We start from the raw sequence: 23,494 nt of genomic DNA, 5'->3' as shown, positions 1-23,494 counted from the left end.
TGGGATCTTGACTTCTTCAGCTTTTAGAGGGCGCAATTCTTATCCGATTTGGCTGTAATTTTGGATGAAGTGTTTTGGTATTATTTCCAACAACTACGCTAAGTATAGTTCAAATCGGTTCATGTTTCGATATAGCTGCCATATAAACCGATCTTGGGTCTTGACTTCTTGAGCCTATAGAGGGCGCAATTCTCGTCCGATTTGACTGAAATATTGCATGTAATGTTTGGTGTCACTTCCAACAACTGTGCTAAGTACGATTCAAATCGTTTCATTATCTGGTATAGCTGCCATATAAACAGATCTTGGATCTTGACTTCTTGAGCCAATAGAGCACGGAATTCTCATTCGATTTGGCTGAAATTTTGCATGAAGTGTTTTGTTATGACTTTAAATAAATGTGCTAAGTATGACGTAAATCGGTATAGAACCTGATATAGCTGCCATATAAACCGATCTGGGATCTTGACTTCTTGGGCCTCTAGAGGGCGCAATTCTTATCAGATTTTGCTGAAATTTTGTACAACGGTTTTTTTCGCGACCTTCAACATACGTGTCTAATAGGGTTTGAATCGATCAATAGCTTAATGCAGCTCCCATATAAACCTATCTCCCGATTTTGCTTCTTGAGCCCCTATAAGGCGCAATTCTTATTCGAATGAACTGAAATATTGCACAATGACTTCAACAATGTTCAGCATTCATTTATGATCCGAATCGGACTTTAACTGGATATAGCTCCATTAGCATAACAGATTTTATTCAATACTCTTTGTTTGCCTAAAAAGAGACACCGCGCAAAGAACTCGACAAATGCGATCAATGGTGGAGGGTATATAAGATTCGGCCCGGCCGAACTTAGCACTCTCTTACTCGTTGTTCCTACCACTGTAGGATAGGGGGTATATTCATTTAGTCATTCCGTTTGTAACACATCGAAATATCAATTTCCGAGCCTACAAAGTATATATATTTCGGATCGTCGTAAAATTCTAAGACGATTTAACGATGTCGATGTGTCTGTCCGGCTGTCCGTCCGTCTGTTGTAATCACTCTACAGCCTTAAAAAGTTGAGATATTGAGCTGAAATTAGGCACAGATACGTCTTTTTGATGCACGCTGGTTAAGTTTTTGAACGGGGCAAATCGGACTATATTTGGATATAGCTGCTATATAGACCGATTTTCCGATAAAGGGTCTATTGCCCATTAATGCTTTATTTTTTATTCGATTTCGCTGAAATTTGAAACAGTGAGTTATTTTGAACTTCCTGACATCTGACATAAATTCGGTTCGGATCGGACTATATTTAGATATAGCTGCCATATAGACCGATCTCCCGATAAAGGGTCTAATGCCCATAATTGCTTTATTTGTTATCCGATTTCGCTGAAATTTATAACGGTAATTAGTTTTAGGACTCCTGACATCTGACCCAAATATGGTTCAGATCGGACTTTTAGATATAGCTGCCATATAGACCGATCTGCCGATAAAGGGTTGGAAGCCCATAAAAGCTTTATTTATAATCCGATTTCGGTGAAATTTGAAGCAGTGGGTTATTTTAAGCCTCCTGACACCTGACCTTAATATGGTTTGGACCAGACGTTATTTGGATATAGCTGCCCTATAGACCGATCTCCCGATATAGGGTCTGAAGCCCATTAAAGCTATATGTTTCATCCAATTTCGCTGAAATTTTAAACAGTGAGTAGTTTTAGGCCTCCCAACATTCGACCCAAATATGGTTCAGATCTGACTATATTTAGATATATCTGCCATATAGACCGATCTCCCGATAAAGGGTCTGAAGGCCATAAAAGCTTTATGTTTTAACCGATTTCGCTGAAATTTGAAACAAAGAGTAGTTATGGCCCATCCAACATCCGACCCAAATATGGCTTAGATCGGACAATATTTAAATATAGCTGTCATATAGACCGATCTGCCGATAATGGGTTTGAAGCCAATAAAAGCTTTATTTACTACCCGATTTCGCTGAAATTTCACAAACAGTGATTTTTTTAAGCCTTTAAGGGTATCACATTTAGGAAAAAGTTTCGATTTAATGTCCTGGCCCTATAAAAAGCACATTTATTACCCGATTTCGTTGAAATTTGACTCAGTGACTTATGTTAGGCTAGTCGACATCCGTGTCCTTTATGGTTTTGATCGGTTTATATTTGGATATAGCTGCCAAAAAGACCAATATTTTGTTCTACAAAATTGAAAAGTGACTTATATTTGGTAGACCACTCAATGTCTGTGCCGGATTTCGGTGCATAAGTTATCCAATATTCACCGGATTGTGATGAAAGGCGGTTTACATATATACCCGAGGTGGTGGGTATCCAAAGTTCGGCCCGACCGAACTTAATGCCTTTTTACTTGATTTAATTTTTTTTGTTTCATTGTTTTTATTATTTTTTTATGTTATTGAAGTTTATTTCTTTACACTGTTCCAAACGTCTTTTCCTAGGATGAGTTTAACGTTGTTGGCGATGTGATGTTTATGCCAAGAATGATGCAAACATCACATTGACGAAGGACTAGAATAAGCGCTCGCTCCCTGAAGTTGGTTTCGTTACTCGCTTTGCTTGGTGAATGCAATGAATTGGCCTACGGCTCATTTACCAGCGCATTGTTTACGCTTCATTGTAGCCCCCTCCCCATCGCGCGCGCACACACACACACACACACAAAAGGGTGCATGGGGAAAGTGCATTTCACCATTTCTGGAACGCCATGTAGTCCAATGCAAACATGCTTCCACATGCTTACCAACAATGCTGCAGCCAACAATGGTGTGCAGCAGCATACAACTTGGAGCATTATGAGAGCCGGCTCATATGTTTTGTTTTGCCTTTCACCTGGGTCCTTTGGACTGCTGTTGTTGATGTTGTTGTTTTTGCTTGGTTGCAGCACAAAGTGTGCAGTGCGTGTACTTACTTGAGGGTCCTGTTGGAACAATGACAATGGGCAGCAGGGTGGTTCTGGCCACTATTTGTCAAGCGTATAATAGCCCAGTTTATTTGGGAGTGGGAGTTGGGAATGGATCGTGGTGTATATATGAATGTTACAGTATGCAATTGAAAGCTATTGAAGCGTTCTATGGCAGCTATTATTGTTCTTTGCCATTACTTTCTGGAAACTCTTCTCATAACTGCAACAACTTTTGGCATTTATTTGCCACAGCAATTCACTTTTGTCATAGTTCGAGTAGGAAATGCAGTAGTGCGAAGTTAAATAGGGAAGTATAGGAAAAAAATGTAATAACCCCCAAGAATACTTACTTTGCTGATTTTGTAAATAAATCCATATATATTTAAAAGTAAGGCTTTACCGTGCGCAGTTTGGTTCTAGACCATTTTTATGGGCCCTTTGTAATAACAAGGTATTCAAAGAAACTTGGGAGTGGAGTACTTATCTGACATTCAAATTTAAGGTTAGTTTTTAGGGTGACCATATAATCCAAACCAATCTAACGGACATAATCGGGATTTAATTGAAATGTTTCAGGGTGTTCAGGGTTCCAATCTTAAAATTCCCAGTTTAACAAGTAAAAAGGAATTAGGTTCGGCCGGGCCGAACTTGGCATACCCACCACTTTGGTTATATATGTAAACTCCCTTTCGTCACAATCCGATGAAAATTGGATAACTTATACACCCAAATTCGGCATGGACATTGAGTGGTCTTATAAGTATAAGTCATAGTTGAATTTTGTATTTAAAATTTCAATAAAATCGGGTAATAAATAAAGCTTTTATGAGCTTCAGACCCTTAAGCGGCATATCGTTCTATATGACACCCATATCTAAATACAATCCTATTTTTACCATATTTGGGTCGGATGGCGGGTGACCTCAAACTACTCACTGTTTCAAATTTCAGAGTAAGTGGATACAAAATAATGATTTTATGGGCTTCAGACCCTTTATCGGGAGATCGGTATATATGGCAACTATATCTAAATGTAGTCCGATCTGAACCATACTTAGGTCAGATATCAGGAGGCTTAAAATAACCCACTGATTAAAATTTCAGCGATTTTGGGCAATAAATAAAGTTTTTAGGGGCTTCAGACCCTTTATCGGCAGATCGGCAGCTTTATCTAAATAATGTCCGATCTGAACCATATTTGGGGCAGATGTCGGGAGACTTAAAACTACCTACTGTTTCAAATTTCAGCGAAATCGGATAATAAGTAGGGCTTTTATGAGCTTCAGACCCTTTATCGGGAGATCGGTCTATATGGCAGCTATATCTAAATATTGTCCGATCTGAACCATATTTAAATTCGAAGTTAAGAAGCCTGAAACTACTCACTGTTTCCAATTTCAGGGAAATCGGTTAAAAAATAAAGCTTTTATGTGCTTCAGACCCTTTGATTGCAGATCGGTCTATATGGCAGCTATATCTCAATATAGTCCGATCTGAACCATACTTAGGTCAGATATCAGGAGGCTTAAAATAACCCACTGATTAAAATTTCAGCGAATTTGGGCAATAAATAAAGTTTTTAGGGGCTTCAGACCCTTTATCGGCAGATCGGCAGCTTTATCTAAATAATGTCCGATCTGAACCATATTTGGGGCAGATGTCGGGAGACTTAAAACTACCTACTGTTTCAAATTTCAGCGAAATCGGATAATAAGTAGGGCTTTTATGTGCTTCAGACCCTTTGATTGCAGATCGGTCTATATGGCAGCAATATCTCAATATAGTCCGATCTGAACCATACTTAGGTCAGATGTCGGGAGGCTCGTTTGCAACACATCGAAATATCAATTTTCGACCCTATAATGTATATATATTCTTGATCAGCGTAAAAATCTAAGACGATCTAGACATGTCCGTCCGTCTGTCTGTTGAAATCACGCTACAGTCTTTAAAAATAGAGATATTGAGCTGAAACTTTGCATAGACCCTTTTTTGTCCATAAGCACGTTAAGTTCGAATATGGGCTATATCGGACTATACCTTGATATAGCTCCCATAAAGACCGATCCGCCGATTTAGGGTCTTAGGCCTATAAAAGCCACATTTATTATCCGAATTTGCTGAAATTTGGGACAGTGAGTTTTCTTAGGCCCTTGGACATTATTCACCAATTTGGCTCAGATCAGTCCAAATTTGGATGTAGCTGCCATATAGACCGATCCTCCCATTTAGGGTCTTAGGCCCATAAAAGCCACATTTATTACCCGATGTCGCTGAAATTTGCGACAGTGAGTTGTGTTAGGCTTTCCAACATACTTCGTCAATTTGGACTGGATCAGTTCAGATTTGGATATAGCTGCCATATAGACCGATCAGCAGATTTACGGTCTTAGGCCCATAAAATCCACATTTATTATCCAATTTGGCTGAAATTTGGGACAGTGAGTGGTCTTAGACCCTTTGACATTCTTCAACAATTTGGCACAGATCGGTCCAGATTTGGATATAGCTGCCATATAGACCGATCCTCCGATTTAGGGTCTTAGGCCCATAAAAGCCACATTTATTATCCGATTTTGCTGAAATTTGGGACAGTGAGTGGTCTAAGACCCTTAGACATTCTTCGTCAGTTTGGCCCAGATCAGTCCAAATTTGGATATAGCTGGCATATAGACCGATCCTCCGATTTAGGGTCTTAGGCCCATAAAAGCCACATTTATTGTTCGATGTCGCCCAAATTTGGGACAGTGAGTTAGTTTAAGCCCCTTGACATACTTCTGCAATATGGCACAGATCGGTCCAGATTTTGATATAGCTGCCATATAGACCGGTCTCTCGGTTTTGGGGCCATAAAAAGCGCATTTATTGTCCGATGTCGCCGCCATTTGGGACAGTACGTTAAGTTAAGCCTCTTGATATACTTCTGCAATATGACACAGATCGATCCAGATTTGGATGCAGCTGCCATATACACCGATCTCTCGGTTTTAGGTTTTGGGGCCATAAAAGGCGCATTTATTGTCTGATGTTGCCGAAATTTGGGACAGAGAGTTAAATAAAGCCTGCAATTTGGTCTTGATCGTTCAAGATTTGCAAATAGCTGCCATATAGACCGATATCTCGATTTAAAGTCTTGGCCCCAATAAAGGGGCATTTATAATCATAAGACATAAGGTATGCAATTTTCACCGGATTTTGATGAAAGATGGTTTACATATATTCCCGAGGTGGTGGGTATCCAAAGTTCGGCCCGGCCGAACTTAACGCCTTTTTACTTGTTTTCCATAAGCAGGCTAAGTTCGAAGATGGTCTATATCGGACTTTATCTTGATATAGCCCCCATATGGACCGATCCGCTGATTTAGGGTCTTAAGCTCATAAAAGTCACATTTATTATCCGATTTTGCTGAAATTTGAAGAAGGATGTCGGGTGAATTTTTTGGCCACCCGACATCGTTCTTCAATTTGGCCCAGATCGGTTCAGATTTGGATATACCTGTCATATAGACTAATCTCTCGGTTTAAGGTTTTGGGCTTATAAAAGACGCATTAATTGTACTATGTCGCCGCAGTTTGAGACAGTGAGTTAAGTTAAGCTCTCCGACATTTTTCTGAAATTTGGCCTAGATCGATCCAGATTTACATATAGCTGCCATATAGACCGAAATCTCGATTTAAAGTTTTGATCCCATAAAAGGCGCATTTATAATCCGATTTCACTGAAATTTGAAAATTTCACAGTGAGTTGCGTTAGGCTTCTCGACATTCGTGTAGTATATGATTTAGATTGGTTTATTTTTAGATATAGCTACTAAAAAGACCAATATTTTGTTATACACAATTGAACAATGACTTGTACTTATTAGTATTTGGTCCAAATCGGAATATATTTCGACATAGCTGCTATGGGGCATAAGGTATGCATTTTCACCACATTTTGACGAAAGGTGGTTTACATATATTCCCCAGGTGGTGTGTATCGAAAGCTCGACCCGGCCGAACTTAAGGCCTTTTTACTTGTTTTTTGTGTTGTAGAATATGAAAATTCCATCCGGTTGAACTTATTCCTATATATGCATTATCAAAACGTTGCTCTTTTATCATCATACTTCCCCAACGACCTCCTTTGATGGCCAAGAAGTTTTATGTTAACTTTCAATTGTTTACTTATCCCAATAAAAGTCTATTTTCATTTACAAACTCCTTACAAAAGGGAATCCTTCAGGCTTTTATTTTTCAGCCACTTTACAAACAAACAAACGAACAAGTACAACCCCCCGTTCTGGTCATTCAGGTCATTTCATTACAATGAAATTCGTTTTGTAAAATTCCATCAAATTGTTTACAACACAACACGAGGCCCAAACAAAAATTTCTTTTTTGTTTCTTCAAAATTTTATTGTTCAGCACCATAGATGCGTAGCTGACAAAGAGATGCAATTTTTGTAAGTTTTTAACCCCAAAACTTGCATGGCAAACTGACGACCTTAAAGTACATCAACCACACTTCATACTATGCACGGTGTATACGTGTGTGTGTGTGGTGGTAGAGGATATGGTGCTATGTTTGTTTGTGCTTACCTCCTTACACCACCCCCATCGCATAACGAGTGTTGTGTGTGTTGTTTTTTTTTTTCATATTGCAGCATTGGAATCCTTGTAGAACAGAGCAGCCTGATAGTCAAACCATCTCCTTCAGTTTGGCCCTTTACGCGCACACATGAAATTACCTCATCTTGGTTAGGTATGAGAAGCAAACTTGAATATACACCGAAAGATAATTTCGCATACGTTTAGCAGCTGGAAACTGAAAATTTGGCAAAATCTCATAAAGAGAAAAAAATTTTACAAAACTTTCCTATAGAAATTAAATTTCTAAAAAATTATGACAAAATTTCCCATAGAAAAGAAATTTAAGCAAAATTTTTCATAGCAAGATAACGTAACGTTAAGGAAGGGCAAAAGTCGGGGCCGACTGTATAATACCCTACACCTACCCTATAAGTACAATGTGGGAGCTATAACCAATTATGAACCAATTTTTATGGTCCTCGGCGGATGTTTTCAGATGAGTTATTAAACAATCCGCATCAAATTTCGAACAACTATGTTCAAACGGTAAGGAATATGGTTGAAAAATGACAACATTGTTGCAAATTACCCAAAATCTCTCGAACATTTATGTATGGCAGCTATATCTAATTCTGAACCGATTTCGAGCAAACTTCTCAGATAATGTGGCAGTCATCGAGGAAAGCGTTGTGCAAATTTTTGGCAAGATTGGTCAAAACAAGTAAACAGGCGTTAAGTTCGGCCGGGCCGAACTTTGAATAACCATCAACTCGGGTATATATGTAAACCACCTTTCGTCAAAATCCGGTGAAAAATGCATACCTTATGCCCCATAGCAGCTATATCGTAATATGTTCCGATTTGTACCAAATGCTAATAAGTACTAGTCATTATTCAATTGTGTATAACAAAATATTGATAAGTACTATAGCTATATCTAAAACTAAACCGAACCATATACGGCACGGATGTTGAAAACCCTTTCATAAGTCACCGTGTTAAATTTCGGCGAAATCAGACAATAAATGCGCCTTTTATAGGCCCAGAACCTTAAATCGAGAGATCGTTCTATATGGCAGCTATATGCAAATCTTGATCGATTTAGGCCAAATTACAAAAATATGTCGAGGGGCTTAGCTAAACACACTGTTCCAAAGTTCGGCGATATCGGACAATAAATGCGCCTTTTATGGGCTCAACACCTTAAAGCGAGAGATCGGTCTATATGGCAGGTATATTGAAATCTGGATCGATCTGGGCCATATTGCAGAAGTATATCAAGGGTTTTAATTTTACTCACTGTCCCAAAGATCGGCGACATCGGACAATAAATGCTCCTTTTATGAACCCAAAGCCCTAAATCGAGAGATCAGTCTATATAGCAGCTATATCCAAATCTGGACCAATCTGAGCCGTTATGCAAAAAAATTTATAAGGGCCCAAAACAACTCACTGTCCCAAATTTCAGCAAATCGGTTAATAACGGTTATGGGCCCAAGACCTTAAATTGGCGGATCGGTCTATATGGGGGCTATATCAAGATATTGTCCGATATAGCCTATCTTCGAACTTAACCATATAAACCGATCTTGAGTCTTGACTTTTTTAACCTCTAAAGGGCGCAATTCTTATCCGATTGGAATTAAATTTTGCACGACGTGTTTCGCTATGGGCCCAAGACCCTAAATTGGCGGATCGGTCTATATGGGGGCTATATCAAGATATAGTCCGATATAGCCTATCTTCGAACTTAACCATATAAACCGATCTTGAGTCTTGACTTTTTGAACCTCTAGAGGGTGTAATTCTTATCCGATTGGAATAAAATTTTGAACGACGTGTTTCGCTATGACTTCCAACAACTGTGCTGAATAAGGTTCAAATCGGTCCATAACCTGATATAGCTGCCACATAAACCGATCTTGGGTCTTGACTTCTTGAGCCTCTAGAGGGCGCAATTCTTTTCCGATTGGAATGAAATTTTGCACGACGTTTTTGTCATGATATCCAACAATTGTGCCAAGTATGGTTCAAATTGGTCTATAACCTGATATAGCTGCCACATAAACCGATCTTGGGTCTTGACTTCTTGAGCCTCTAGAGGGCGCAATTCTTATCCGATTCGAATGAGATTTTGCACGAAGTATTTTGCTATGACTTCCAACAACTGTGCTAAATAAGGTTAAAATCGGTCATTAACCTGATATAGCTGCCATATAAACCGATTTGGGATCTTGACTTCTTGAGCCTCTAGAGGTCGCAATTACTATCCGATTGGAATGGAAATTTGCACGAAGTGTTTTCCTATGAATTTCAACAACTGTGCCAAATAAGGTTCAAATCGGTCATTAACCTGATATAGCTGCCATATAAACCGATCTGGGATCTTGGCTTATTGAGGCACTAAAAGTCGCAATTATTATCCGATTTGCTTGAAATACGTGTTCATTATGGTCAGAATCCGTCTATAGCCTGATACAGCTCCCATATAAATCGATCTCTCTAGTTTACTACTTGAGCCCCCAAAGGGTGCAATTCCTATTCGAATTGGCTGACATTTTACACAGGTCTCCAACATATAATTTAATTGTGGTCCGAACCAGACCATATCTTGATATCGCTCTAATAGCAGAGCAAATCTTTTCTTTTATACTTTTTTTGCCTTAGAAGAGATGCCGAGAAAAGAACTCAACAAATGCGATCCATGGTGGAGGGTATATAAGATTCGGCCCGGCCAAACTTAGCTCGCTTTAACTTGTCTAGTCTTAAAATCTTATTGAGATTCCATTGCAGGATATTGTCCGGCTTTAGACCATTGTTTAATGCTTTCTATTCAAAGCCGGACAATATCCTGCAATGGAATCTCAATAAGATTTTAAGACCAAAAAAAGAAAGCGCAAACACACAAACCAAACGAAAGGCACGTCGCATGTGGAATCAACCGTGGGGCGATCGCCGTGCAAAAAAGAAAATTCTTAAAATTTTCCTATAACACGAAATTTTGGCCAAATTTCCCATTGCAATCAAATATCACCAAAATTTCCTTTAAAAACAAAGTTTTTAAAAGAATTTAATAGAAATGATATTTTGATCAAATTTTCCATCGCCGTAAACTTCTTGCCATTGTAAAAAAAAAATATTTTCATCTCACCACTCTTTCCATAGAAGGAAATCCCCTTAAAATTTTTCTCCGTGCCTATACGGATGTATGAGGGAAGATATACGAGTAGTATGCATACGTTTCAAGGCTCATTGAGCATGTTTATTAGCCAACTTTTTGTGCTAATTAGCTACAGTACTTCATGGTTATTAAGATTGTGGCAAAGTGGTTGCAATTCAGCGAACAACAATAACCATATTTCCATTTTTTTTTTGTGTTCATCATTTGGCCGTCGCATCCACCTATAGCTTCCCCCAACTCCTTGCACTCACTCTCAGCGCTTGGTATGGGATGTGGTGGGTACACTGCATGCCCAGAATAAGAGCATCTGATGCTCCAATGCTGCTGCTGCTGCAGCTGCACCGGCTAGAGAGATGATGAGAGCCACAGACGAATAAACAACATGGTAATGATGGCAATTGCATGCGCTTCTTGGCTCACTCGCTGGCCTAGCTAAAGCGCTGTGGTATGGCAATGCATAAGACTGCCACAATGCCAAAAGGAGAGGAGGGCCGCCTGGTGTGGGATGGGCATAACAGGGCAGGTTTGCATAAAGTGCTTGATTTGTTTCAGCACTTATTTTATTCACAAAGTTCTTGGCTGGCTTGCAGGCAGCCAGGCTCATGTGACACACGCATGCTGCACCACATTGCATTGCAGATTGCAGCACAACGAACGACGACGACGGTCACAGTCATCCAACAACCACTCATAATTCATAACTGGGGAAATAATCTTAATCACCTTTTCATAATTTTCGAGGGAAATTGAATATATTGCAGCTTGTCAAAAATCAAACAAAAGAAAAAAAAATATATGGCACAGCGTAGTGTCAGCATTGTTTTCTTAACACATACCCCCTTACCATCACTTTTGCTTTTTTTATTGTTCTGTTTTTAGCAGGCTACATATAATCGTGACCATTTGCATTCTCTTGTTTGTGTAGATGGGCTTATGTGCATTGGCATTCTTTCCCCACCTTCACTGCAACAACAACGATAATGGCGACGACGACGACGACGAAGGCGACAACACCAAGAAAAACAAGTTAATTATCTGTACGAGCCAAAGTAGCAAGTGAAAGCTGAAGGCATTATGTCATTGCATTCTAATTGCATTCTTGCTGTTTTCTTTTCGTTGCATCGTCACCAACAACCAACCAACCATCCTACCTTCCTGTCTTAAAAGAGTTATGCATTTTTTTCTGTTTAACGCCCAAAAGCTGCCGCTTCTAACTAATCCACTTGAGAATTTCCGGTTTAAGAGTTTCGGTGGTTATATTTTGAAAATTAACACGGAACAGGAAATGTTGACTATAAATAGCGCCTAAAAGTATACTTTCAACATTTAAGAGATCTTACAAACCTATTGCAAAGGCAATGGGTGATTACGAATAAATTAAAATCACCTTCAGCCATTAAATTAGAAACCAAATGAAGAAAAATAAAAAATCCACACCATATATAAAAAATAATAGGAAAATACATTTTTAACTAACAAAATGTATTATTACAAATATTTAAACTTTCAAGATCAGTTTGAGAACATATGAAATTAGGCAGATATGTTTTATGGCCACCGTAGCGCAGAGGTTAGCATGTCTGATGGCAATAACATCAGAAAAAAATTTTCAGTGGTGGTCTTCCCCTCCTAATACTGGCAACGTTTGTAAGATACTATGCCATGTAAAACTTCGGACTCGGCTATCAAAAGGAGGCACCTTACCATTGAGCCTAAACTTGAATCGGACTGCACTCATTGATATGTGAGAAGTTTGCCTCTGTACCTTAGTGCAATGTTCATGGGCAAAATTTGTCTGCAACCAAATGCATACACAATGCTTCCAGTGCTATCTGTATATGATTTGAGATATAAAAAGTGACATTTTGCCAAACCTTTTCTTGGAATTAAAATTTTGACCAAATACCTATAGAAATTAACTTTGACACAAAGTCACTTTTGTAAATCTTGAATCTTTGACACAATTTGTCCCATATATCCGACCAATCACGGATATATGGGACTCGGTTTGTTTGTTCCGTATAGACTGAAAAACGGCAGAACCGAATTTCTCGAAATTTTCGCATATTGTTTAGGTTGGTCTAGAAGGAATCATAGCCTATATAATTTTTCGGTATCGGAAGGGGGACGGACCCTCCCCCTTACCCCAAAAACACAACCCAAAATCAAAAGAGGACCGATCGGGACAATATAGGTATCAAATGAAAGGTATTGGAGAGTATAATACGAATATGGTATTAAAATTTGAGTCTAAATAGACATGGGGCCGCCCCAACCCTAAAACTCCCAAACAGGACGTTCATTTCAATATGGGGCTCAAATGAAAGGTATTTAGAAGTAGATTACGATTCTGGCATACAAAATCAGATTGAAGTATAGGGGTTTACGCCACCCCTCAAAAACGCCATTAGTTCCATTATGACTATATGAAACTTGGCTGAACCGATTTTCTTAAAATTTTCATAGATTGTGTATGTTTGTCTGGAAGGAAACATAGGCTATACAATTGTTAGATATCGGGTGGAGGCGGACCCTCCCCCTAACCCTAAAAACAATACCCATATCCGAAAGTGGTCCGGTGGGCACAATAAGGGTATGAAATGAAAGGTATTGGAGACCAGAAAACGAATAGTGTATTAAAATTTGGGCCCAAGTACCCGGCGGGCCCACCTCCAATCACAAAACTCCTCAAAGCAGATATATTCGAAGTTCTTGTCAATATGGGACTCAAATGAAAAGTATTAGGCAGTACATTACAAATATGGGGTCCAAGTAATGGGAGGTCGCCCACCCCCAAATACCCCCAAATGGGCATATTAGCCGACCATGGCTATATGGGACTCAAATGAAATGTATTAGAGAGTAGATTACCAATATGACATTAAAATTTGAGTTCAAGTCTAGGTGGTGCTTTTCCTCCTAAACATACATCAAATGGGTTATTTGAACCATCAAATGTAAGGTATATGAGAGTGGAAAACGAATTTTTTTATCCAATTTCGGAGCCAAGTGTTTTGGGATACGCTCCAAAGCACCCCGAAACTGAACTTCATTTTCGTTGGGAATAAATAAAGAATTTGATAACCATATTTCAGTCGAAATATCTGAGGTGCTATCCCCCTCCTAATGAAAACATTACCCTAAAAAAGAACATTACCACCAGGTATCGAGAAGGGGCAAATTCTCACACATCAATGAGTGCTTTACGATTCAAGTTTAAATTCAATGATAAGGGACCTTTTTTATAGCCGAGACCGAACGGGGTCCCGCAGTGCGACACCTCTTTGGGGAAAACTTTTTAAATGACCATACATAGCATTATACCTCGCAAATGTCGCCAACATTAAGAGGGGATTAAAACCGCTTTGTCCGATGTTCCCGCCAGGATTCAAAAGTGTTCAGCGTAATAGGTTACAATGGCACGAATTCGATATTCGCATTCAGGGCGATGTGTCACCCTAACCCACCCTAAAAAGATATTAGAGAGTTAAAGAAGGCGCAGCGGAGCGGGACCGATTCGGCTAGATGCCAAACCCTAAAAATAAAACTGTGACAAACTTTCCTATAAAAATAAATCTTTTACAGGACTTAACCAAAAATTTTCTATAGTAAAAATGTTTTGTGCAATCTGATATGTTTCCCTTCTCTCAATAGAAAAACAAAAAAAAATAATATGTTTGCTTTGTAATAGCATTTGACTGATTTCCTAGTATGCGATTTCGAAATTTTTCAAAAAAAAATGAAATTTTAACAAAATTTCTTCTAAAGATGAAATGTAGACAACATTTCTTCATAGAAAAAAAATTCCACAAAATGAGAAATTGTCAAAATTTCCTATTAAAATTAATTTTTACAAAATTCTTAAAGCAAATGCTATTTTGATATAAATTTCCTAAACTTTTGATGAAAAATTTTCTCTAGAATTGAAATTAGATAAAATTTGAAGAGTTTTTTTACTTAAAAAAACCTTTAATTTTTTTTATTTATTTTTTTTTTTTTTTTGAAGTTTGTTCTCTGTTAGGGCGATATCATTAAATAAAGAAAAATCTTTTATGACGAAATGTTATTCAGAAATAAAATTTTAGAATGTTTCAGAATAATTTCGACGAATTTTTCCACAAAAAATGGTCAAAATGCTTCATATTTAATCTTTCTACACATTTAAAAATTGCCTATCCTCTGCTTTTATCTATACTTCAAAACTTAGCATCTATCACAACCGGATGTGTTGCCAATGTGCTAACCTTAAAATGTTAGCATAGATTCAATAAATAGACTTATAGGCTTAAATCTTATTACAACAAATTATAATTTAATATAGTTTATCAATTTTAATTTATTTTTTAGCTTAAGAAAATTCAAAAAAAAAAATTTTTTCCTGCCTTAAAAGAAACTCACTCACCTCTTCCCCTTACTGGTTACCGATCACTTCCTCTGTAGTATTGCCAACACTATTTAAATTTCAACACTACTTTCACCTTCACACTTTCCCTCTACAACAACCGGATGCGTCAACAGCAACAGCATTGCCCATCACAGAGGTAACACACAACGAGACTAAGCAAACGAATTGAAATTCAAAATCGAATATCAAGTGTTTGAAATATGACTCAATAAGCATTGGTTGCCTTCGAACATGTTTGAACACGAGAATCATTAAAGTTGCAAAGAAATTCTTGAATTCTAATGCAACTTGTAATGTAGCATTATTATTTTTTTTTTTTTGAATTCGTTGGCCTCTAAGTACTATTGTCCTGTTTCCAACTTAAATGGTTGATTGTTTGCTATTTTGAAATGTCTTCAACATTGTTTTTGAGCTTCAGACACACACACACACAAAAGGACAGGACACAACTAGAAAATGCCCATAAACATTCAATGTTGATGGAATTTTTCTGCATTAGTTTTGCTTTCTTCATCCATGCTACATTAAGCACAGCAATGGCTTCAGTAGTCGGCAAAAGGATTCTTGATGGAATCATAGAAAGTAGAAAAAAAAAAAACAAAACGAGACGATGACAAACCCTCTAAACGCTTATAGACAAGCAGCCATATGTATGGTAGTCTGTATCTAGACATCCTATTCCAGTTTCTAGGACACACTGAATCACACTGACCACTCAGTCAGTCAGTGAGTCAGTCATTCAGTCCATCTGTCTTTCAGTTGTCCCTGGCGGCATAGCTTGTCGAAATGTTTATTATTGACATCATATAAAGGTTGATGGGTGCTATGCCCCATTCCCTCCCTATCACCTTTCACCCCCTCATCTCCATCTGCCAAATCTGAATGTTGTCATCATTGCTACTTAGGTCAAATAATCCAATTCAGCCAAGCATTTCAAAGTTTCCAAGGATTAAGGAATGCCAGGAATATGACTGTTATTTGGTAGAGTTGGTTTTTTTTTCTTCGTCATTTTTGTGTTTTCCTGTTGATGTTATCGTCGTTGTTATTGAGATATAAATACACCGGTTCTTGGCAGTACGTTTTTGTATGGATGGTAGACACAGTGGGGGAAAATGTTGTAGAGATTTTTCACAAAATTTCATGTAGAAAAGAAAGTTAAACGGAATTTTTAATAAAAACTAAATTTTTACAAAATTTCCATTAAAAATGAAAATTTTGACAAAATTTCCTATAGAAAGGAAATTTTGACAATATTTTCTTTAAAAATTAAATTTTGACAAAATTTTCTCTAACAACAGTTCGATTCTGGGTGTTATGGATACGGAGGGTAGACAAGAAGGATCTCCGATTAAAATTTTTAACATAATTTCCTATAGAAAGTAATTTTTGACAAAATTTTTATGGAAATGAAATTTGAGAAAATTTCCTATAGAAATGAAATTTTGACAAAATTTTCTTTAACAACAGTTCGATTCTGGGTGTTATTGATGCGGAGGGTAGACTGAGGAGGATCTCCGACTACCTGGCACCAGCGCCGACTGGAGTGAGGCACAGGTGCCATTCGCGATTCGTTTTCCTGAGAAAGACGACTGGAGGGCGAATGGCGTACTTGAGAAGGGTGAGAGCTTGATCTAAACAGATGACTTTAAGATGGAGTCAGCGACTGGATTGGGGGTCTACTCTGATGCACTCAAAATCAGTATGTCTCTGAGACAGCCGGACGAGTATGAGGTCTTTTAGGCAGAGGTCTGTGCCATTTCAGTAGCCGCAAGAGAAATTCAGGCAAGGGGCCCTCAAACCTCAGAATTTATGTAGACAGTATGGCGGCGTTCAAGGCCTAGGGGTCGAGGTTGGTGAGGTTGAAATGCGTGGCGGACTGTTTGGAATCCCTGGATAGGCTCCGAGCCAACGATGTGACGCTAGGATGGGTTCCAGGGCATGAGGGGATTCCAGGAAATGAGAAGGCGGACGAGTGCGCCAAGAGGGGTTTGTCTGCGCCGTGCGGACCAGTCATCGGTCTTGCCTACGTGCCATTTGTCGAGCTACTGAACACAGTAGATGGAATGGCCAGGGCGTAGTCGACGGCGAAGTGGGACACGGTAGATGGTTGCCGGACTGCGAAGGCGCTAAGGCCGGTCATCGACCGGAGTAGGTCGAGGGAGTTGCTGACGTTCGATAGGAAGTCGATGAGTACTTTCAAAGGGGTCATAACTGGACACTTTGTCATAGACGACGCGCATGGGGATACCGCACAATGACTTCTGGAGTCATACTGGAGTTGCCTCTATGAGGATGAGGAGGAGACTATTGAGTACTTGCTATGTACCTGTCCGGGACTGCGGATACGTAGGCTTTCCTTTTCGGGGAAGCCCTTTATTCTGTGATATGGGTGAACATGCGAACGTACCTCTGTTACTGCAGAGACGTAGGCTCTCCGTTCTGGGGAACCCTTTCTTCTGTAATCTGGGTGAACTTGCGAACGTACCTCTGGTTTGTTGAGGGAACACAAAGGTTCCGACGGGGTTGTGCCACAGGCTCCGGCGAAGGTATATCCGTGCTAGCGTAGGGAAGGGCGGTTTTTGACCTCCCGCTCGGGTTTCTCCACTCCTTCTGTCTTTTTCTTTTATTCGTGTACAACCTCTAGTACGAAGTCTCACATTTTCCTTTTTTCTTCCTCTAGGGTACCACAATGGGCCAAACTGGCCTCCAAGTGAACTTACTTTTGGTGGGCGACCCATTCAACTTAACCTAACCTAATCTTCTCTAACAATGAAATTTTAACAAAATTTCGCATAAAAATATAATTTTTACCAAATTTCCTAAAAAAATTAAACTTTGACAAAATTTCCTATAAATTTTATATAAATTTATATAAATTTCTGTCTGTTGAAATCACGCTACAGTCTTTAAAAATAGAGATATTGAGCGGAGACTTTGCACAGACTCTTTTTTTCCCATAAGCAGTTTAAGTTCGAAAATGGGTTATATCGCACTCTATCATGATATAGCCCCCACATAGACCGATCCGCCGAATAAGGGTCCTAGGGCCTCAGAAGCCTCATTTATTCTCCGATTTTGCTGAAATTTGGGACAGTGAGTTGTGTTAGGCTCCTTGACAATTTTCTGCAACTTGGACCAAATCGGTCCAGCTTTGGATATAGATGCCATATAGACCGATCTCTCGATTTAAGGTTTTCAGCCCATAAAAGGCGCATTTATTGGCCGATGTCGCTGAAATTTGGGACAGTGAGTTAAGTTAAACCCCTTGACATACTTCTGCATTATGGCCCAAATCGGTCCACATTTGGATATAGCTGCCATGTACACCGTCATCTCGATTTAAAATCTTGGCCCCATAAGAGGCGCATTTTTTATTCGATTTCACTGAAATTTGGCACTGTGACTTATGTTAGGCTTTTCGACATCCGTGTGGTATATGGTTCAGATGGGTTTATTTTTATATACAGCAAATTAAAAGACCAATATTTTGTTCTGCAAAATTGAACAATGACTTGTGCTTAATAGACCAATCCGTGTCGAATTTGGTCCAAATCGGACCATATTTCGATAAAGCTGCGATAGGGGCATAAATTATGCATTTTTCACCGGATTTTGACGAAAGGCATATATACCAGAGGTGGTGGGTATCCAAAGTTCGACCCGGCCGAACTTAACGCCTTTTTACTTTTTTATATAAGTAGAAGATTTTGACAAAATTTTATTTCGACCTCATGGGAAATTTTCGTTGGCATGCCAGATGTCGTCAAAATTTCCTTTTTGTGAAGAATTTTGTCAAAATTGTCTTTTAATGTGAAATTTTGTTAAAATTGTGTTCAAACTGTCTTCCAATGGGAAATTTTTTCAACATTTGCATTCAATGAGAAATTTTTCAAAACTTTGTTTCTACAGGAAATTTTTGTCAAAATTTCGTTCCTATGGGAAGTTTTGCCACAACTTTTTTTCTATAAGAAACTTTGTTGAAATGTTGTTTCCATGGAAAATTTAAGCAAAATTTCATTTCTATCGGAAGTTTTGTCAAAATTTTGTTTCCATGAGAAATTTAATCAAAATTTCATTTTTACGGAAATTTTGTCAAAATTTTGTTCCCATTGAAAATTTTTTCAAATGTCTTTTACTAGGAAATTTTTAAAAATTTTCTTTTCCATAAGAAAATCTGTCAACATTTGGTTTCTTTATGAAATTTTGTCAACATTAGGTCAAAATTTCCTTGCGATAGGAAACTTTGCACCCACAATTCAAAAAAAATCCCTTTGTTACTGACATCTTTATACACTAGAAAGCATGGGCGTTGATGTTGATGTTTTGTTTCGTTTCGTTACCTTTAAGTAGTGTCATAAAACCTTCTTTTTTTCCTCTCTTCGTTTTTTTTTTTTTCTTTTCTTTTCAATTTTTCTTACAATTCTTATGGAAGATAAATGTGTGTGCTGAAATGTCTTGGTTCGTCTACATGTTCAACTTTGCTGGCGGCTCAAGTGCTTGGTGGCCTTTCTTCCAACCGGTGAGTGTTTGTGTGTGTATGTGTGTGTGTGTGTGTGCGAAAAGTGAAGGGCATGAAATAAATGCGTCTAGAGTATCATGGAATCATTGTACGCATAATTTTTAATCCAGCTGAGTCCTTCAACAGGAGTCTACATACAGGGCACAAGGAATAGTCCCCAAAATCCCTACCCTATCCCCTTCTCCAGCAAACTCTTGCTCCCATAGCGATTGTAAACTATTTATTAGCCTTATGCTCTTAAACTCTCAACGAACAATTGAAAAGGACCCAGGTATTAGGAGCTCTATAAGCATATGAAAGTGTGTGTGAGTGCGTGTGTGTGTTTGCAGGTTGGTATGAGCCTAGGTAATGTTTATTGTTGGAGTATGGAAACAATGGAAATTCAAAGGACATTCTATTTACTCACTCCTCGATAAGTTTTTCAATAAGGTCTTGGTAATGCTTGTGAATAACTTTAATGGAGAAGTAGTGAGGGAGAAAGAAAATTGCCCACATCCTTGACAAAGCACATTGTATGCTGGCTTTTGAGGTTTTCCTCTGAGCATTGTTACATTATTATGCTCCTTAAGTAGACACTATTATATATGATTATACCTCATAGACACCTTTGTTGGTGTGATTCCTTGTCCAAGCCCACACTCAAAGGATGACAGCCTATAGGATATTCCATCAATTTGGGTAATTTGTTTGCGGTTCATTCGCATTAAATTGGAGTTGGCATGGATTTTGGTAGCACTGTTTGTTATTTGCAAGTCAATTTAATTTAAATTGAAGCCTAATCGAGTGTAATTTATTAAACAACATAATATAGGGAGGAGAGCTCGATCCTTGCGATGAAAGCTTAGAAGGGGCTTTAAGACAAAAGGAAAAAAAAAGTATCAAAATTTTATTTCTGTAGAATTTTATCTCTACGCTTCGTTTCAGTACAACATGGGGCCACTATTTAAGTATGAAAGATAATTTTGTCAAAACCTTAATTCTAAAGGAAATTTGGTCAAGATTTCATTTTTAAGGAAAAATTAGCTTAAACTTCGTTTCTAAGAGACATTTTTCGAAATTTGATTTATTATGGAAGATTTTGTAATAAAGTCATTTTAAAAGACAATTTTAATACAATTTCATTTCAACGGGGAATTTGACAAAAACCTATTCTCTAGGATTATTTTTACATAAAAAATTTATTAAATTGGAAGATTTTTGACTAAACTAATTTTTGTCTAAAATTTGTTGTGGGAAAATTTTTGGACAAAATATCATTTTCTCAAAATTTTTTAATATTTTGTAATAGGCAATTTTGTCACACATTTTTTGAAAGGAAATTTTGTTAAAAAAGTTTTTTATGGAAAATTTTGTAAAAATTTAATTTTTGCAAAATTTCCAAATTTTGCCCATGAACATTCCACTGAGCAACAGAGGCAACTTCTCACATATCAATGAAAGCAGTCCGATTCAAGTTTAAGCTCAATAATAAGAGGCCTCCATTTTATAGCCTAGTCCGAACGGCGTGCCGCAGTGCCTCACCTTATTGGAGAGAAGTTTTACATGGCATAGTACCTTACAAATGTTGCCAGCATTAGGAGGGAAAAACCATTGCTGAAAATTTTTTTTATGGTCTCGCCTGGATTTGAACCCAGGCGTTCAGCGTCATAGGCGGACATGTGGTGGTATATGATATTTTTGTAAAAATTTAATTTCAATAAGAATGTTCTATTAGATAGCAAATCTTGACAAAAAAAAATGTTTTTCATACAAAATTTAAATTTTTATACCCTGAAATTTTGAACAAATACTTCTTATTAGTGTAGGTCGGTTGGGATTGTAAATGGCCCATATTAGCTGCCTATACACCTATATTGGGTCAGAAGTCAAGACAGCCTCTAGAGGGCGCAATTCTTATCCGATTGCATTGAAGTTTTGCATGACAGTTTTTGTTATGAAATCCAACAACTGTGCCAAGCATGGTTCAAATCGGTCCACGTTTTGATATAGCTGCCATGTAAACCGATCTTGGGCCATGACTTCTTAAGCCTCTAAAGGGCGCAATTCTTATCTGATTGGAATGAAATTTTACACGACGTGTATAATATCCAACAACTGTACCAAGTATGGTTCAAATCGGTTCATAACCTGATAAGCTGCCATATAAACCGATCTTGAATCTTGATTTCTTGCGCCACTAGAGGGCGTTCTTCATATCCGATTTGAATGAAGTTTTGCACGAAGTATTTCGTTATGATATCCAAAAACTGTGCCAAGTATGGTTCAAATCGGTCCATAACCTGATATAGCTGTCATATAAACCGTTCTGGGGACTTGACTTCTTGAGCTTCTAGAGGGCGCAATTCCTATACGATTATGATATCCAATAAGTGTGCCAAGTATGGTTCATAACTTGATATTCAATAGCTGCCATATAAACCGATATTGGGTGTTGACTTCTTGAGTCTCTAGAGGGCGCATTTCTTATCCGATTTGGCTGAAATTTTGCATAACGTATTTTATTATATCTTTCAACAACTGTGCCAAATAAGGTTCAAATCGGTACATAACCTGATATAACTGCCACATAAACCGATCTGGGGTCTTGAGTTCAAATCTAGAGCCTATAGAGGACGCAATTATTATCCGATTTGGCTGAAATTTTGCATTAGGTGTTTTGTTATGATAACAACTGTGTTAAGAATAGTTCAAATCGGTCCATTACCTGATATAACTGCCTTATAAACCGATCTGATGTATTGACTTCTTGAGCCACAAGAGGGCGCAATTATTATCTGATTTGGCTGAAATTTTGTACAACGGCTTCTCTCATGACCTTTAACATACGTGTCGAAATATCATGAATCGGTTTATAGCCTAATACAGCGATCTCCCTATTTTACTTCTTCAGCCCCTAAAAAGCGCAATTCCTACTAGAATTGGCTGAAATTTTACACAACGACGAACAAACAAACCGAGTCCCATATATCCGTGATTGGCTAATGTGCCCATTTTGGGCGTTTTTGTGAGGGTGGGATGACCCCCTATACTTCGATCTGAATTTGTATGCCAGATTTGTTATCTACTCCCGCATACTTTTCATTTGATACCCATATTATCCTCATCGGTTCACTTTTGATTTTGGGTAGTGTTTTTGGGGTAACAGTGGAGGGTCCGCCCCCTTCCGTTGTCAATAAATTATAAGGCCTATTCCTACTTTCTGACCATATTCGTAATATACTCCCGAATACCTTTCATTTGAGTCCCATATTGTCATGATCGCCAAATAGACGTATTTTAAGGGGTTTTGGGGCTGGGGCGGTCCCCCAGGTACTTGTACCCAACTTTTATTATGAAATTCGTACTCTACTCTTGAATGCCTTTCATTTGAATCCCATATTGTCCCGATCGGTCCACTTTTATTTTTGGGTAGTACTTTTGTGGTGGTCCTTCCCCCTCCCAATATCAAAAAATTATATGGCCTGTGTTTCCTTCCAGACCAACTTTCACAATCTGTGAAAATTTCAAGGTAATCCGTTCAGCCGTTTTTGAGTCTATGCGGAACAAACAAACAAACCGGCAAACAAACAAACATAAATTGCGTTTTATATACAAGATCCTCAACATATATTTTTATAGGCAATTTAGGCATTCATTTATTGCCATTCTGTAGGAATCTTAATAAAAATTTTATTTCTATAAGAAATTTTGTAAATTTTGTTGATTTTTTAATTTTTTTCAAAATTTAATATTTTTAAGAAAATTTTGAGAAAATTTCATTTCCTAGACTTCATAGTTGTGTTAACTATACCTTTCTATACTTTCTCCCCTTTTTCCTTAGGAAACGAAATATGTTTGTGGTTAAATACGTCTAGTCTTTAACTCATTACATTTG

At 38.0% G+C, this 23,494-nt stretch overlaps 1 long non-coding RNA gene across 2 annotated transcripts in view; it reads right to left on the bottom strand.

Annotated features, from left to right (window-relative positions):
* Positions 1-15,236, bottom strand: part of LOC106082579 (uncharacterized) — a 60,480-nt gene extending 45,244 nt beyond the window's left edge. For both annotated transcript variants that reach the window (XR_009397670.1, XR_001220524.2), the window contains exon 1: positions 15,099-15,236. This is a non-coding gene — a long non-coding RNA (uncharacterized LOC106082579). The remainder of the gene's footprint in view (positions 1-15,098) is intronic.
* Positions 15,237-23,494: the final 8,258 nt, after the last annotated feature.

This window comes from Stomoxys calcitrans, chromosome 3 (assembly GCF_963082655.1).
Source record: "Stomoxys calcitrans chromosome 3, idStoCalc2.1, whole genome shotgun sequence".
Classification (NCBI taxonomy): Eukaryota; Metazoa; Arthropoda; class Insecta; order Diptera; family Muscidae; genus Stomoxys; species Stomoxys calcitrans.
The sequence above is the reverse complement of the archived record's forward strand: the minus strand, read 5'-3'. Positions and strand labels throughout refer to the sequence as shown.